The sequence below is a fragment of the Canis lupus genome, chromosome 19, assembly GCF_011100685.1.
Source record: "Canis lupus familiaris isolate Mischka breed German Shepherd chromosome 19, alternate assembly UU_Cfam_GSD_1.0, whole genome shotgun sequence".
NCBI lineage: Eukaryota > Metazoa > Chordata > Mammalia > Carnivora > Canidae > Canis > Canis lupus.
Window position 1 is genome coordinate 9288754 of NC_049240.1, and position 19837 is coordinate 9308590.

The 19837-nt window shown below is 35.2% G+C and overlaps 1 pseudogene; it reads left to right on the forward strand.

Annotated features, from left to right (window-relative positions):
• Window positions 1-1689: 1689 nt before the first annotated feature.
• LOC100687046 lies at window positions 1690-14580 on the forward strand (annotated as a pseudogene).
• The last annotated feature ends 5257 nt before the right edge of the window (window positions 14581-19837 follow it).

The window sequence follows — 19837 nt, forward strand, 5'->3', positions numbered from 1 at the left end:
GTGTCCCTGTAGGTCTATTGTTTTATTGTCTAAAATGGGAAATCCAGAAATGCATAATTTAAAATACTAGCCTTGTATCATTATTACCTAAATCGTTAGTAATTAGTAACTGGCAATATGTCAAAGTTATTAAAAACCCCTCATTCCATAACTGATCAATAACTAAGTAATTATAAATAAATTCTCTATTCTGGGCCTTGTAGAAAATTTAACTATTCATATGTGGTCATGGAAGACCAACAGGCTAATATCACTCTCACTAGCATAGTTACCTGACTTAGTAACCAGTCAGTTACAAAATATAAAATATAGTTTCAATATTTGTTTACCTGTGAGTGCTGATTAGAGATGTTAAATCATTCTTATGCTTGATTAAAAAAAAACTGGTCAGAGTATTGAAGGAACTGGAGAATTTAGATGATCACAGAATTATCTGGAAATGGTAACCATAGGTATGAAATGAATATTCAAGGATTATCTTAAGTGTATCATGTAAAACAATGGAATAGTTTATCATTGTAATCCTTTATCAACGTAGTAAATGTTTTATGTATAATAAACATAAAATAAAAATAAAACATATCTACAAGCAAAATAAAATAAAACATAAATAAAAGATAAAAAAACTAAAACAAAATAAAACATATCTACAGCAATACACCAAATGTTTTTCTTTTAGTTTTTCAGGATATGTTAATTTTTAAATAAAAATGTAAAGAATTCCAGAGGTGCTTTTATACAAAAAATACATAAAAAAAACTCAAAGTAGGGAAGTTATTTAATCAGAACTGGTAAGAATTTTACTTTTATTTTTCTAGGAAATGTTCATACTTAAATGAGCAGAAGATTATCATACAAAATGTATTATCTAACAATTTGGTATGACAACATTAATTTCACATGTCTAGTTACTAATTTATGTTTTTCACCATTTTAGGTATTTGCTTTAATTTACATTATTGTTTCCTACACTTTTAAATGCAGTGCACAGAATTCTAACAGTTATAAGACGGTGGTGAATACACTTACTTCCGTTCTGAGTAGCTCCAAGGAACAACACGTATCCTTAAACTTATGTATTATTAGGATTAAATTACTGAAAATACTAATGCTTCATTACTAAATATAAGAGAACAATATTGAGTTTACCATTCTTAACGGGATGTTGCGGTTCATGATTTTGTGAAAACACCTTTCAATTCAGAGTTAAACACATTGGCAATAAAATATTAAGTGTTCAAATTTGGTGTGAATAACAAGGACTCACCGAAATTGAAGTCCCTGTAATATTCTTGATTAATACTGACTATACTCTTTGAAATATCATCCCTAAATGATTCAAAACATTATTCAATACATTTCAATTTTCAGAAGTCTTTGAACCATTTCTCATCTTAGTCATTCATATTCATTCAGTTCACTGACTTTTTATGAGAACTCACTATGTTTTGGGTACTGTCTGGGTGCTAGGGAAACTGGGATGACAGAGAACAGAGAAAATAATAAAAATGTCTCCATCAAAGAGGAGATAGAAAATTATCAGATAAGTAGATACACATATAAAGAAATATCAGTTACAACGTTTAAAAAAATAACCTAAAAGAATCAAAAGTGACTAGGCTTGGCATTTTAGATAGTATGTTCAGGAAAAGTTTTTTGAGCACAGATGGTAAATGAGCTGAAATCAGTATGAAGAAGGCTTCAGGTAAACGGGACGGTAATTGTGGAGGCCTAGATGTGGGAGTGTACTTGATGTGTTCAAGAAACATAGAGGCGGTGCACAAAAAACAAGGGAGCAGAGAGGGAGATTGGCAAGAAAAGAGGTCGAAGGTGAGCCAGGATTCAGGTTATAAGATTTGTAGAACAAAATAAGGATTCTGAGTCCTGCTTCTAGATGGAGGCAGAGAAGGATGGAGATCATTGAATGATAACATAATTCTATTTGCAGTTAGTGAGGTTGGGGGCACACCTGAGTGGCTCAGTTAGGTGTGTGATTTTTTATTTCAGCTCAGGTCATGATCTCAGGGTTGTGAGATGGAGCCCCCTGTCCAGCTCCACAGTCAGTGTGAAGTCTGCTTGAGATTCTTTCCCTCTCTCTTTGCCCCTCCCCCATGCTCTCTCTCTTTCCCTCTCAAATAAATAAAAAGTCTCCAAAAAATTGAAAAATAAAATAAAAAGAGAGGCTGGTAAGCAGGAAGCCAGAAAACCAGATGATAGGTATTGAGCTGTCCTGTCAAAAGTGAATGATAGCTTTGAATCGGTGCTAGTGGTAAATTTTAGTGATGCTAAAATTTTTGTCGAGAAATATTTTAAAAGTAGAACAACAGAACTGACTAATGGATTAGGCATACGATTAGAGAGAAGAGGCATCAAGGATTCCTTGATCAGTCTACTCATTCAAAAATTTCGTATTGAAAAATACTCTATGTGCCCATAAGGTATAAAAAATTGTGGAGTTGGACCCCCATGTTCATAATAACAATGTCCACAAGAGCCAAACTATGAAAGAAGCCATGATGTCCTTTGACAGATAAATGGATAAAGAAGATGTGGTCTATATATACAATGGGATATTCTTCAGCCAGCAGAAAGGATGAACACCTATCATTTGCTTCCATGTGGATGGAACTGGAGGGTATTATGCTGAGTGAAATAAGTCAATCGAACAAAGACAATCATCATATGGTTTCACTCATATGTAGAATATAAGAAATAGTGAAAGGGACCATAAGGGAAGGAGGAAAACTGAGTGGGGAAAAATCAGAGAGGAAAACAAATCATGAGAGACTCCTAACTCTGGGAAACAAAGGGTTGTGGAAAGGGAGGAGGGAGGGAGGATGGGATGACTGGATGATGGGCACTGAAGGGGGCACTTGATGGGATGAGCACTGGGTGTTATACTATCTGTTGGCAAATTGAATTTAAATAAACTATTTTTTAAAATTGTGGAGTTTGAGAATGTATGTGGAAGAAAAAAATCATATATATACAGTATTTGCATTTCTCCATTATTTAACTTGCACATTTAAAAAGTATATTCTACTTGGGTAAAAAATTAATCTGAAAAGAAAGCAACAGGATAAAGTCTGTCAACACACGAATGCCACAGCAAAGTCAGAAATCACTAGTCCCTATTCTCAGGAGACATCAACAGGCATTTTTAGTTTGTGGAGCTTTTTCAGTCTCCCATACAAAAATAAATATAAGAGATGAAACGAGGCTTGAATAATTTCATTGGGAATTTCCAGCATATTAAAATGTAAATATTTTTCTTGTGTCAACATTTTTCTTTGAATGCTCACACAGGTTTATTCATTATTATAAACTGACAAAAATTTATGAAAATTTCTAGTTGATCTGGTCAAATCTAATTGCCTCCTGTCGCTAATTCGGCTGGCCCTATGCACAATTGGTCTTAATACTGCCAACTTCAATCATGGCAAGGAGAAAAGAATATATTAAAGTTGCAGACGGGGGTAAGCTATTTTAATAAGAAGATGCTATCTCAGCTTTTTCACTTATTAATACTTCCACATAATAGAATTTCTATCATGATTATTAAAAGTGATATTATTTTTCCAGATAATCCTTTTCAAAGTTTAAAATTATAAAAATAAGAGGGATACTGATTAGTTCATGATTGTAAAAGGTGCTTTTTCAACTAAAGGAGCTCTCTAAAACTAACAAAGATTCAAATAAACTTGTAGCAGAAATTGACCAAGCAGGCACTCCCACATACCATTTATTTGATTTATTTTGTCATGAAAATGGAAAGGTAGTCCTTGCTAAGCTTAATTGAATAACATAGATCAGAATATTATATCTTTGATACATTTATGATTTTTGTAGAGCCAACCGATTTTACATATAACTCCTCTAACATGAAATATGACATAAGTAGCATCACAGTGACTGTTTTAGGTCACAAATTTGAAATGTCTTTCCATTATATCATTTCTAAGTCATTTCTCTCTGTGTCTGTGTTTGATTGGGTGAAAGTCACATCAGAATGTTTGGCCATAAAACTAAACCTAACTCCACTAGTGTCTTTCAGAGTAGTGTCATCAATCTTTTAAAAGGTGAATATGACCTTATGATAATGTATCATGCTAAAGACAAGATTTTAAGCCTTACATGGTCTACTTCAGCAAGAAATGACTTATTAACTGGCACTGCAATTGAGATTATTCACCAGCATTCTTAATTCAAACAATGACTAGTCCAGAGTTGGGAAAATTAACTATGGACTATAGTTGACAAGATAAAAACAACTTAGGATAAAAAACAATAGATTTTTCCAGAAAGCAGCCTTTCCCAAAGCTTTTAGTACTGGAAATTAAATTCATTTCTAAAAATAACTCAATTTTAGTAACTTTGAGGTATTCAATAACAACAACAACAAAACCAGAATAATTCTATTTATTTCCAATGTAAAACATTCTGTTGCTTAATTTAGTTATGAAGGAAATGAAATATGAAGAGATTATATATACTGCATATTAGGAGAGAAATATCTATTACTCTCATTCATGGCATACTTATAAATTTAGCAAATAATACTATTTCAAATGCCAAAAGAATACTACTTTTTTATGCAAAACTCTTCTCACCAAATTATCTCCCAAGAATTTAAGGTTTATTTTTAGCTCAGAGAGAACTCTCTGCCACCTAATTCATAGAATAAATCTCTTTGTCTTAATACTTTACTTTTATTCCAAATGAAGCATGAATGCTACCCTATTACTTCTTTGATGAGAAAAACACTGTTGTTCATATGCTAAGATGTAGTTTTCCCATATTCCTGTTGGCGATATTATAGGTTTTAGTTTCCACTGTAATACAAAGAAAAATCAAACTGGCTACTATTTATATACCATGAGAGCCATACACTTTTTTTTTTTTTTTTGGTGGAATTTAAGTTTTTCAGAGGGAGTTGTGAGGACAACATATGAAGAACTTAATTTCTCTTGATCTAAATATGCCTCCAATCCAGTCAAACATCACTTTTCCTCTTCTGTTTGGATATTCCCTGTAATAAAACATCCAAACATCTACTGATTTTCGGTAGAGAAAAAATTAGACAAGCATTTAAAAGAGAATAAATAAAACTCACTGAGCACTAATGTTCTCAAAAGTTTGAAATATTTTTATTGGTATTCTTCATAATTATTTACAGGAAAAATTCCAAAATGTACTTAGGAATGCAAAAAATAACTAGTATTTTATTATTCTAGTTGATATTTATTTCTTCAATTATTTGAATATTAAACTTTTTTTTCTATGAAACTATGATGAAAGTATAATTTTTTGAACATTGTTCCCTCTTCCAAGTTGCAATGTAAAATGTTGCTGTGAAAAGGAAGTCTTTAGCTTTGATATTTGCTTGATGTACTGAATTACTGCATGGAAGTAATATTCCAAAATATTACCTATTGCTTTATTTCTTTAGATGTAAAATAAAAGTTAACATTGCTATTGAAGAATATACATTCTTCATTTAAAAACTGAGCACAAACTTAATAAAAGTAAGTATTCTAAGGTATTAACATTTGCTGATATTGATCATCTATATTTATTCACATGATAATAATTCTCAGGTTAACTCTGAAAAAAATAACAAAACTAAAGTAAATACATCCAACTTTATAAGCTTGATAAATTTTATCATATTTTCTTAGATTTTGTCTTTTTCCACTCTCAAAGCATCATTTTAACATTTAACTTGCCAACTAATGTGCATATTTGCATAAACCTATACTTAACATTTATTCTATAGGCCCCTAGGCAAAAATCTAAGTTAGCTTAAAAGGTCAAAAATGTAAGATTTGTAAATGTTACAATAGTAATCCTGATAGTTCACAGGGATGATATATTAGACATCAAACATTGTGCTATAGACAGGAAATATCCTCTCCCTGAAAGTAATAAAGAAGGTCAGTGTCTAACTGTTTTAATAATGAGAATGTAAACTACTAAAATATTTTTTTTGCGATATCAAAACAACCTTGTCTCTTAAAATCATTATTAGTTTCACACTGTATTTCAATAGCTACCAAACATAAATTGTGTATGTTTCTAAAACAGAACTTTAGAACACATGAAGCAAAATGGACAAAATTAAAGAGAGGAATGAACAAGCTTTTAATAATAGGTAGGATTTTAACATTCTTCTCTAAGTAGTTTACAGAAAAACAAAAATAAAATCAGTAAGATAGAAAATTTAAGCACTGTCAAGTAACTTAGCTGATATTTATAGAACACTGCATCTAACAAGAGCATAATAATTACTCTTTCAAGAGCAAATGTTATATTACCAATATAGATCATGTGGGGACCATATATCTGTTTTTAATAAACTTTAAAAGTTAAATAACTTCTCCTGCTCCCTCTTGTTTTATCTTTCATGACCATTCCCCTCAATAAATCTTTTGCGTAGTTATTCCCACTCAGCTTTGGCAATACCGTCAGTCCCGCAAGAAAATGAGAGGTAAGAGAAGTTTGGGACTTGGCTCTCTCTCTGGCTGGCTGGCAAGGAGGACCCATACAAAATTTTATTTGTAATATTGAGAGTTTCTGGCACTGATGGTCTGATTGCTGAAGATTTCAGAACTTTTGACTTGGAGAAATGTACTGGTGGAAGGGAACACCCTCTCTGATGCAGTGATTCAGGCATTTAAAAGATGCAGGAAAAGCAGTGCTTACACAAATAGTACAGTCCTAACTGGCACCCTCTGCAATGAGAAATGAGGTGCACTAAACAAATAATAAAAGTGTGAGGCCCAGAGGATTTCTTTGGCATCCTATAAAGTGGGCCTTATCTCCCTCAGTGAAAAAGCAGATACAATTCCAAAGATCACTGAAGATCTGATACAAGTGTAGAGATCTAGAAACATTAAAGTACTCTGATTGGTCAGGTCTTTAATGCTAAGGTCAGGGCTATGAGAGAGAAAGTAGACAGCTTGAAATATAGAGCGGGGATACTTAGGTAGATGTCTCCAAAGATTTTGGTTTTGTAAGATTTCCTTGAACAATGAGACTTTTAGAGGAAGCCCTTCCCTCCATAGTTAGAACTATCCCTCCTTCTCTTCTAGATAGCAACAGTTGTCCCTTAGGAAACTTTTACCTCCTCTCCTGGCTTATTTGACAATAAGAATGGTTAGAACCCAGGATAACCCACTGGAATATGCTGAGTCTGATAAGGGAGAAAAGAAATTTTACCCCTTGGTGGAGCTACAATAATTAGCTACCATCTACTGGTAGGAGTCCAAGATGTATTCTTGGGGTTGAACATGAGAATGATTGATCCAGAGGGCTAAATATAAGATAGATGATAAATAAGAAATTCTTACTCAGGAGTCATGTCTCAGGTTGCTGTCAGGACTCTGAGTGATGGGATGTACTCCTTGCTGGGGTAGTTCTTAGAAACCTGGAAAATGCAGTGGTTCACGCTGACTGATAGGACTGGACGTCACTTTGGCAGGAGATAAAGTGATAGGACTGGACATCACTTTGGCAGGAGATAAAGGCAAGGGTTTGGGAAAAGCTGAGGAAAATGGACATACTGGAATTTCCAATCACAAGGGAAGAATGGACGAGCAGGAAATTAAGAGCGATTGCCCTGATTAAACAAACAAACAAACAAACAAACAAACAAACATCTCTTAATCAATTCACAGACCTCTAGGACCAAGGCGGTATTGGGCTGCCTGCTTGGCTGTCCCTCCTCCCATCCCCCTTCTTGTGCTTTCATTCTCTCTCTCTTTCTCTTTCTTTCTCTCTCTCAAACAAATAAATAAAAATCTTAAAGAAAAAAAATATATACTTCCCAGCAGAGAATGCCAGAGGATTTGCTTTATTAAAAAACAAAACAAAACAAAACAAAACTGTTTTTTGATTTGGAACCCATTGGCTAAAATGGTTGTAGGGTCCCTGGAGCCCCCACAATAATTATTTACTGTAATTATTTACTGTATTATAATCAGAATGTTTCTCCAGTATTACATCTTGTATTGTTTCCCTAGTTTCCCCCGAGAAGGACTAATGGTCATTTACCAGGTGACTACACCCTGGGGAAAGGCATACCCCAACATTTTGATGGCTAAAGGGCATAAATACTAGTTGACATTAAAACCAGGAGAACTGAAGTATCATCACGGCCCCACTTTTAGAGGGAGGGCTTATTGAGGCCATGTAATAAATGAAGTGCTGACTAGAGTTCAGCTTACAGTGGCTCCACAAGGTTTTCAGACCCACCCAGTGGTCGTTTCCCTATTCTCTGAATCTATCATTGGGCTTGGTAGAAATAGAGTAACAACCACATGGGGTCCTTCACATATTGGATAAAAGATAACATGGGGGAGGGAAGACAAATGGAAACCCCTGATATTGCCCACCTATTCAAAATAGTAAATAATATAAATATTTAATAAAGAGCTACCTGGGTGGCTCAGTTGGTTAAGCATCCAACCCTTGGTTTTGCCTCAGGTCATGATTTCAGGGTGGTAAGCTTGATCTACTCATCAAGCTCAAAGTTCAGCATGGAGTCTGCTTGAGATTTTCTCTCTGCCTCTCCAATCCCCCACTCTCACTCCCTCTCTCTCTAAAAGAAAAAAAAAAAGTCTTTAAATAAATAAATATTTAGTAAAATATATAAATTATTTTATATATAATACAAATATTTATCTATATATATTATACCTATGGGATCTTGCTCTCTCTCTCTCTCTCTCTCTCTTTCTCTCTCTCTCTCTCTCTCTCTCTATATATATATATATATATATATATATCCATCCCAGGATTAAGAAAATGCCAGAGATTAGTGCTACCATTAAGGAGCTGAAGGATAAAGGATACAGGGTTGGTGATCCCTACATTTTTACATCTAAAATTAAATTCAACCCAATGAATTTTAGGGAATACTGTAGACTACTGCAAACTCAACCAAACTGTGGCCCTAATTGCAGCTCCTCTACTAGAAGCTGCATAGTTGCTAGAGCAGATTAATAAGACCCCAGTACATTATATGCAGTTGCTCATTTGTTCAATGTGTTTATTCTTTTCTATTTATATGAGGAAACAGAACCAGAAAGAGTTAGAATCAGAATAATATTATGTATAGTTTTGCCCCGTATGGCCAGACTGGGTGGTCTGGGGTCTGGAAGGAACAGTATGATAAGAATGGAGACAAGAGGTTTTGGGTTTAAGGTATGTGGACAGATGCATTTATACCAACCAGAAAATATCCACCATGGCATAGGCACTAACCAACCAAAGTGACTTGAACAGCCTACCCTGGCCTTGCTTTGTTATTAGCCGCCACAGGACAACACAGTGGGCACGTAAATAGTCTTGCCACAGTAGCAAAGATAGAAGCTACATGTGAACTGAACAGCATAGACTTCTACTTATCAAGGTTTGCCTGTCTATCTTACCTATCTACCTACCTATCCAGCTACTGTTGCCTCGGAATGTCCAACCCACCAGTGACAGAAACCTGAACTGAGTCCTGGGACATGGTTCTATTGCTCAAGATCAGCAAGTCCATTGGTGGTAAATTGACTAAGTTGGGACCCTTTCATCCTGTAAGGCTCGGTGTTTTGTTTTGTTTTGTTTTGTTTTTCCTCCCAGGGAAAGACACCTACTCTGGGTATGAGTTTTCAAATCTGTCTGCAGAACCTCAGCAAGTACTGGCATATTGGTGTTGACAAAAGACCTGATCCACAGGTATGAAATCCCACACAATATAGCATTCAGTGAGGACTAAATTCATAGATAAGGAGGTGTGGAAGTGGTTCCATGGCCATGCACTCTACAGAACAATCAGCCTCAGTGAGCCGTGGAATAGCCTAGTGAAAGCACAGGTAAAGAAACAATTCAGAAGCAATGCTCTGAGAGAATGTATATCGTTCTTCAGGAAGCAGTATATACATTAAATCAGAGAACTCTATATGGAGCTGTTTCCCCCATAGGAAGAATCCGTAGGTAGAGTACTAATCAGTGGAAATAAGAGTGGTCCCAGGTGCCATCACTCTTCATGACCTGCTGAGGATTTTTTTGCTTCTTGACCCAAAACCTGGGGTTGGCAATTTTCATCCACAAAGAGGTCTCTTTTCAAAGAACACTGCAATGATTTCTTTGAACTGAAAAACATCACCACTACAGGAGAGTTTGGACTTCTGGTTTTCCAGAAACAGCAAGTAAGAAAAGAATCACACTACCTTAGAAAAAGTAATTGGCCCCGATCAACAGAAGGAGGTTGCACTGGTTTTGCGAATGGAATCAAAGAGAAATATAAAACACAAGTTATCTACTTAGATGCTTCTTAGTTTTCCTTTGCCTGTTTATAATGGTAAATGAACATGCACAGTAACTTCGCCCAAGGAGGCAGTATGATGACTAGGGGGAATAGGAATCTGAGTCATGCCATCTGGGAAGTCATGAAGATTTGCCAAAATGATAGATGAGGATGAAGGGAGATCAGAATGTAGTAGGAATTAGAAAATGAGGTATGAGCTGTGGCTCCAAGACCACCTGGTATAGGAGCTGTAATTTATTTTACTAACTTCATTCTACTCAGCTTCTCCTCTGGAAGACAGATGGACAGGATCCATGGAAGACTACATGAATATGTGTATCTTTTTCGTGCAAGCTATAGACTATGACACCCATGGAAATGTTCTACTCAGATCCCTTTCAAGAGAAATGTGATATGAAGAGTATCATTGACAGATGTCTTAGCTCCATTGGTAGGCGACTGCTCTGGAACCATTCAAAGAAAAGGCAAAGCCAGGGTACTAATCCTGGCCCATTCCTAACACAGGATTCCTTTAATGGGGAAAACCATTGCTATGGTCGAAACTTTCTCAGAACCATGCTGTGTCAGAGGGTCTCCCCATCCAATTCTTCCTTTATTTTCCCCTCTTTTCACAGCTGTCATATTTGCATTGTTGTCTGGAAATTTTCCCATCTGATTTCTGTCCCCTTCTCCCCTTTTATAATTTTCAGACATTTCCATAGTAACTCCTTTGAGCAACAAATCCTATCTGGTGTTTGCTTTTAGGAGGACCCAGACTGACACAATTAATAGAATTAATTTGCCTCTGGCCAAATTGAGAAAATACAAGACACAGATGACCAATATCAGAAGTGAAAGTGGATGTCACTACAGATCATAAAGACTTCAAAAGGATAATAATGGAATATAATGTGTGTTTTTCCAAGAAAGAAGGAAGTTTACCAATTAGGAGTCAGGCAGTCCTGCAGGTGACATAGGTACAGTAGTAATTCCTAGCACAAAGGTATTCATGAATTGGATCTTAAGTAAAAATAATATAATTCCGCTATTTGCATATTAGACTTGAATTTTTTAAAAAGATTTTATTTATTTATTCATGAGAGAAACAGAGAGGGGAGGGGGGCAGAGACACAGGCAGAGGGAGAAGCAGGCTCCATGCAGGGAGCCTGACGTGGGACTCGATCCCAGTTCCCTGGGGTCACTCCCTTGGCTGAAGACAGTGCTAAACCGCTGTGCTACCTGGGCTGCCCAGATTTGGAATTTTTTGAATAGGAAGTATAAAAACATAGTATTTTAAAAATAATTTTTGAGAAGGGCTATATCATTTTAATAACTTTATTTCTTTTTTAAAAGTTATCTCTAATGAAGAATCACTCAAAATTTTTGCAGTCTCTGTTAACCCTATGTCATTTTTCAAATTGTACTCGATTGCCTCAAAACTCTCCACTCTAGCATGATGGATATAGAGTAAATAAAATAAGAGTGGAAATTAAATAATACCAGGGAATACCTGGGTGGCTCAGTTGGTTGAGCATCTGTGTTTGGCTCATGATCCTGGGGTCCTAGTATGGAGTCCCACATTGGATTCCCTGCGGGGAGCCTGCTTCTCCCTCTGCCTGAGTCTCTACCTCTCTCTGTGTGTCTCTCATGAATAAATAAATAAAATCTTAAAAAAAGAAATTAAAGGATATCAAACTCAGTAACAGATTACCTCTTCAATTATGATTGGGAATAAAAAATATGACATTAAATTCCTTAGTGATCTTTCTGAAAGGAGGATAGATAGGCTTGGCCAAGTTTCAATCAACTAGAGGATTTTTTTTCTTAATATGGAAAAAGCACCTAGACAGATGATTTAATGAAATAATGTATCTCTTTATGAGTGCTAGAAAAGTGATTTCAGCAGGAGTATGTTCATATTTGTAAGAATGTACATATATTTCCTGGATTAAATAAAGCAAAATTGAGGAAATTTTTCTTCAGGGAAATAGGGAAAGTGGTCATTGTTGTAGTCAAATAGAGACTTGAATACAGACAGACATTTTTTTGAAATACTTATAGTTTAATTTTTGCAATTTTCAAGTCCTTCAAATTTTCTCCCTAGATTCATCTTTCTTTAAGGAGAAAATACCTTTTTAAAGGTTTGATTTAAAAAATGCATATTAGATTCTTGTGCTTTTAAAACATTCCTATTTCTCCTCTATCAGGTTCTTGCCCCAGGCAAAAACCAACGCCTCACACAAATATTGAAAAAGAAGAAGAAAAAAAAGAAATCTCAAGAGACATACTAAGATATCTTAGGATTTGAACAATCAAAAAGGCAAAGGTCATATGGGTTATTTGAAAACTCCTTTGAGGGAAAAATTGATCTATTCCTTTAATGTTCTCCACAACAAGGATTAATTCTCTTTGAGTACTTTAAATAATATAAGGGAAAACCCATTAAGGAGAGGAGACTCAATTCAGTGCTCTGACCCCCTGATCCATATGAGAACTTTCAAAACCAATCCCAGACTAATATATTCTCTATTGATTTTGATTTTTATATTATCTTAAACCCAGAGAGGGTTTATTTCCTTCTAAAAATATAATTTAAAATGATCAAATAATACTCTATCCCCAAAGTTGCTACTAAGAAACTCTCCAAACACTAGAAAAAGTTCACAGTAGAGACAGGAAGCAAACAGCTTGGGATAAGAATATAAATTGAAATTTTATCAATTCACATGTCATAATTTATTCTTGTTTCAAAATGATGAATATTAAACAAGTTAGACTTCACTCTAATGAAGTCATAAATAATAATAAAACATTCTATATTATTGTATATTATATACAACATGTAACATAATATATATCATATACTGATATAGCAGTTTGTAGATTAAAAGTAGCTTTGCCAAATTTAATCTACACAACAATGATGTGAGTAGGCTTTGCTTTTAATAGCTTATGCAAGCAGTCAGTGGGCAAGCCAGGAGGCAGAGTCTGAAAGTCACAAAGGGGAGGTGAGGCTGGGAGGACATGCTAACCTCAAAATCGCTGTGCTTTATGGAGCAGCCTCCAGAGTCTGGTATTGGAGCATCCCCACCCTACAGGCAGCGCCTGGCAGCTCTGTGTTCTAGGTCAATGGCTTCTAAGACTCCAGTTGGATTCATTGGACAGGGCAACATGGGTTATTTAATGGCAAAAAAAAAAAAAAAAAAACCTCATGGCTGAGGTGTCAGGGTGGCTCAGTCTGGTAAGTGTTGGCCCTCCCCTCAGGTCATGATCCAGGGGTCCTGGGATCTATCCCAGCCTTGGGCTCCCTGCTCAGTGGGGAGGCTGCTTCTCCATGCCACTTGTGCTCTCTGTCACACTCTCTTGTTATCCCTCTCAAATAAATAAATAAAATCTTTAAAAAAATCTCATTCTATCTATTCATTATTTATGATAGGTTCCCTGATGCTACAGGCAGTATCCAGATGGCAGTGAACGGTAGTCTTCCCTAGCAGATTAGCTGAAAAAGCTGACATTATTACAATGTTGCCTGCCAGTATCAATGCAAGAGAAGCTTACTCTGAGCAAATGAAATTCAAAGAAGAAGAAGAACAAGAACAAGAACGAGAACAAGAACAAGAACAAGAACAAGAAGAACAAGAAGAAGAACAAGAAGAAGAACAAGAAGAAGAAGGCTATTAATAGATTTTAGCACTATGGATCCTACAGGTTCAAAAGAGTTGGCCAAAGAAATGGAGAAAATGGGAGCATTTTCATGGATATCCCTGTTTCTGATGGTGTGGGAGCTGGTCCATTTGGGAAACTCGTTTATGGTGAGAGAAGTAGAAGATAAATTTGTTGCTGTGCAAGAGAGTCACTGGGGTGCATGTGCTCCAATGTGGTTTAATATGGAGCTGTAGGGACCATGTAGGCTGCAAAGATCTGCAACAACATGATGTTCACTACCAGTATGACTGGACCTGCTAAAGCTACGGATCTTGAAATCCGGGTAGGGCTTGACTCAAAACTGTTCGCTAAAATCCTAAATATGAGCTCAGGATGGTGTTGGTCAAGTGACACAACCCTGTGCCTGGGATGATGGATGGAATTCCATCTGCTAGTAACTATTAGGTAGATTTGGAGCAACACTCATGGCTAAGAATCTGGGGTTAGCACAAGGCTGCCACCAGCACCTAATCCTTCTGGACAGTCAAGCCCAGGTCTATAGGATGATGTGTGCAAAGGGTTACTCAGAGAAAGACTTTTCCTGCATCTTCCAATTTCTATGAGAGGAGGAGGCCTTTTGAGTTTGCCCTTTGGCTGTGAACACTGTTGGATATCAAACTCTATCTTGAAGCCTCCTTTTAGCTCGCTACCCAAGTAAATGGGTTTAATCAAAGGTCACTTGTCTGCTGTTGATTGTCTAGGTCCCAGTAAACTCTAGAATTTTTCACTGTTTTTTTTTTTAATCTATTTAGCAAACAGGTATTATCTGATTTTTTTTTTTTTTTTTTGCAAGCCACTAATCATCTCTGTTAACTACTGATTGACCTTTTTCAAGAGTGATCCCTGAGTATTGTCAACCAAATCATTTCATACTTCAGTCAGGATATTACTTACTCCAATTTACATATAAAAACATATTTTTGCAACAGGATGAAATCTGTCTTAAAGAATAGAAATTGATGTAAAGAAAGGAGTTAGAAAAATAGGAAGTTTAGTGAATTGCTACCTGTGGCCCTCAGGGAGTTTGTCCTGCTAAACAAGGTGGTATGCTTGCTTTACAAAGGTTACTGATTTATTTTCCAGGGAGTTGAGAAAGCAGGAGAATTCCTTGCTGCGTGTTTCATAATTTGGACTCTGTTATATTATCTTAGTTTTGTCCCTCTTGTAACAACTCCCAATACTCAGCAAAATTGTTTTTTATATTGACCCTTCCTTATGAATTCTTACTATTTTTTTTCACTTCAAGAGAATGACATCTTTAGAACTGTTTCAGAACCATGATTGATATTTGTTTTAATTATTTATCACATTATTCTAAATATAACCATATTATTTTGAATTCAAATAAGTTTGTATGCTGATAAAAAATATTTTGTGCAAGTTAAGTAAACCCTTAGGCCTTAGTTTTCTTATTATAAAAGTAGGAAGTTACAGTAAATTATTTCTGAGCCCCTTTGCAATGCAAAAAAATAAGTAAGGACAACTAATGTTAAAGAATAAATCCCCGGAGTAGTTTGCTTTTCTTATTACTATGCTTCAAGGTAGTATTATTTACCATAGTTTTTTTTTAAACATCTGTAAATGTCTATAATCTATAATAATTAAAAAGATTTAGACATATTTAAATGTCTAAATCTATAAATCATATACCATAAAATTTGCCAATAAGAATTATACAATTCAATGTTTTTGTATTATATTCACAGTGTTGTGTGACCACGCCACAATCTAAGTTTAGAGCATTTAACACCCCCCCAAAAATCCCATGCACATTAGCAATTACGCACATCTCAGATCTAGCAACCACTAATTTACTTTCTGTGTCTATAGATCTGTCTATTTTAGACATGTTATATACATGGAATCATATATTATATGGTCTTCTGTGGCTAGCTACTTTCACTGAGCATGATGTCTTCAAGGTTATTCACCTTGTTGCATGTTAACATTACTTCATTCCTTTCTATTGCTAAATAATATCTAACTCTGTGAATGTATGTTTATTTATTAGTTGATGGACAATTATTTTTACCTTTTCACTATCATGAATAAACCTGCTATGAATATTTGTGAACAAGTTTTTGAGTGGACATGTATTTTCAGTTCTTTTGGTTATATATCTAGGGATAGAGTTGCTGAGTCATATGTTAGCTCTATGCTTACCATTTTGAGGAACAGCCAAACTATTTTCCATAAAAGCTGCAAGGAGAGCATTCTAGTTTTTCCACATCCTCAGCATCACTTGTTATTACCTGTCTTTCTCATTCTTATAGCCATCACAGTGGGTATAAAATAGTATCGCATTGTGATTTGGTTACATTTCCCCAATGACTAAAGATGTGGATCATCTTTTTATGTGTTTATTTGCTATTTGTATATTTTCCTGGAAGAAATGTTTCTTTATATATGTATATTCTTTTCCTCTATATCTTCTCCCAAAAGTGTAGTTTTAGTTCTTCTATTTAAGTGCATGATCCATTTTGAGTTAATTTTTGTGTATGGCATAAAAGGGTTGTCCAAATTAATTCTTTGACATGCAGATATCCAACTGTATCAACTCTATTTCATGAAAAGAAGTCTATTCTTTCTCCATTAAATTGTCTTGGTTTTATGGTTCAATGGTTTTATGGTTCTCTTCAATGTGCTTGTCCAATTTGATATCGGGGTAATGCTGACCTCAAAAAATGGGTTGAGGAGTATTTTTCTTTTGTTTTCTGAAAGAGATGGTGTAGAATTGCTATTATTTCTTCTTCAAATAATAGAATTCACTAATGAAACCATCCAGAACTAGTTTTCTTTGTTGGGATAGTTCAAACTATGAATTCAACTTTAGTAGATTGGGCCATGTAACTGGTCATAGAGTTGTTACTGCTTCTTTTTCATCTTCTTAATGTCCATGGGATCTGTAGTGAAATCCCCTCTTTGATTCCTGACATGCATAATTTGTGTTTTCTCCCTTTTTCATTGTCTGTCTAGAGATATTCAATTTTTTAAAAAATCTTTTTATATTATATATATAGAGAGAGCGTGCATGAGAGAGAAAACATGAGCAATGGGGAGGAAGAGAGAGAGGGAGAAGCAGATTCCTCGCTGAGCAGGGAGCCCATCGTGGGCTTGATCGTAGGACACCAGGATCACGATCTGAGCCTAAAGGCAGACACTTAACCAACGGAGCCATCCAGGCACCTAAGAGGTATTTCAATTTTATCAATCTTCTCATAGAACCAAATCTGGTTCCATTAATTTTTATCTATTTTTTTCTTCTCAATGTCATTGATTTCTTATTATTTTCTTTCATCTTCTTGTTTTTGATTTAATCTTTTTTCTAGTTTCTTAAGATGAAAGCTTCAATTATGGATTTGATACATTTTTTTTCTTCTCTAAAATAAGCATTTAATGCTGTACAGTGATCCTCCTTTATCCATGAGTCATATATTCCAAGACATCCAGTGGAGGCCTAAAGCTGTGGATAGTATCCAAACCCTATTATTTGCTCTTTTTTTTCCCTGTAAATACATACTAATCATGAAGTTTTGTTTATAAATTAGGCATATTTCTCTGAGCTTCCTGGATCTGTGATTTGTTTTCTGTTATTAACTTTGGAAAATTCTTTTTTTTTTTATTTTATTTTATTTTATTTATTTTTTTTTTTTTTAACTTTGGAAAATTCTTAACCATTTACCTTAAATATTTTGTTTCTGTCTCCCTTCTCTATCTATTATCATTGTGCATGTGTTATACTTTTTGAAGTTGTCTAGCATTTTTTGGATATTCTTTTATCCATCTCCGATTATTTCATTTCTTTTCTCTTTTATTTTTAGTTTGAGATGTTTCTTTTTTAAAAGATTTTATTTATTTATTCATGAGAGACACAGAGAGAGGCTGAGACATAGGCAGAGGGAGAAGCAGGCTCCTCAAAGGGAGCAGCAGCCTCCCTGAACTCCAGGATCACGCCCTCAGTTAAAGGCAGAAACTCATCCCCTGGCCACCCAGGTGTCCCAGTTTGGGGTATTTCTGTTGATGTATATTCAACCTCAATTTTTCTTTCCTTCACTCTTTCCAATCTCCTGTCAATCTTACAAAAAGTATTCTTCATTTCTGTTACAATGTTTTTATTTCTACCTTTTCTTTTTTATTCTTTCTTAAAGTTGCTTATACTACCCATGTCTCTTTGTATGTTGTCCACTTTTTACATTAGCATCCTTAGTAAATTATTCAGTGTTTCAAAAACCCATTTGATCATTTCAAAACCCTTGCCACTTGATCCTGGTTCTGTTGCTTGCTTTGTCTCTTCAGACTGTTGTTTTGCCTTTCAGCATGCCTTGTAATTTTTATTAAAAGCTACACATGATGTATCAGGTAAGAGAATTGAGGTAAATGGACTCTATTAATGAAATGTTGGGGGAAAGAGGAAGTGTTCTATAATTCTATGATGTGATCTCACACCTAATGAGCCTGTACCCCTGGGCTGTGATCCTCACCAATGCATCTTACCTTTATTTAGTCCTTAATTAATGGAGGACTAGTGATGGCTGGAGTTAGATATTATCCTTTTTCTAGGTTGGTTAAGCTCTGGTAAAATAGTCTTTCCTTGGTTGAAGAGTATAGAGAACTCTGGGCAATAACAAGATATCTACTTTTCCAGTCACCTTGCTAGAGCAGGAATGAATTTTTCCTTGAGCTTCACCTTAAGAATACTAGAAGACTCCGGGAAGGAGAAGTAACAAAAATGGGGGGTATCTCCTCAGGCTCAGCCTCTAGGAACTTTTACTTCTCAAACTAGTGGAGGGCCAGTACCCAACAATTAGTTAATTAACCTCTGAGTGTTACTTTCAGTTCTGGCTCTCGCAATGTTTTCTCTTCCTGGTAAGCCAGGGTTCTTTGTATTTGCCTATCTCTCCAGTTTGAGGGGCATTTTTCTGCAACTCAATCTTCTAATGGAATTAAGAAAATTTGTTGACTCCGTATATTCACTATTCTTCTCATGAGGACAGGAGTGAAGACTTCTAAGCATTTTGCATGTCATTCCTGAAACTGGTTCTATACTCTGAGAAATACTGTTACAATTCTCTGAATGATGCAATGTTGTGAGTTGTCTCTGTGTTAACAATGCACAGGTGATTCACATAGTTGGGGGACCAAGAGCTATGTCTAAGACCACCAGATAAGTTCCTTACTTTATAGTGAATCCCCATATTGTACAGGATAAACATTTGTTTGTGATCAGTACAGATCATCAACTGCAAATTGCTCAACATTATTTAGAATTCTTTTTTTCTTTTTCTTTTTTAATTATTTATTTTTAAATAATAAATTTATTTTTTATTGGTGTTCAATTTGCCAACATACAGAATAACACCCAGTGCTCATCCCATCAAGTGCCCCCCTCAGTGCCCGTCACCCATTTAGAATTGTTTAGAATTCTTAAAGATATATGTATCTTTATTCTTATGAAATATTTAATTTTGAAAGTTCTAGTATGTTTCACTCTTGCTAAACAACTTAAATGAGGCAGGAATTTGATGTTGATATGCCCAGAGCACTCATAAACATATTTATGCATCTTTTAAAGGCCAAATTTGATGTCAGGGCGAGGGAATATGCAATTCTGTGACACCAAATGAAGGACACTTGATCAGTTGTCTTCTTTTCTTTACCCACAACCCAGGAGCTATACTTTATAGCATCAAACATTTAGAGGTCTGAATTTTAACAACCCAGGCACTTTCCAAAAAAAAAAAAAAAAGAATGCAAGGAAACCAAATACTTGTAATGCTTTACAAAACATGGATCACAAACCACTGCTGTTCTTATCATATGGATCTTTTTTTAAAGATG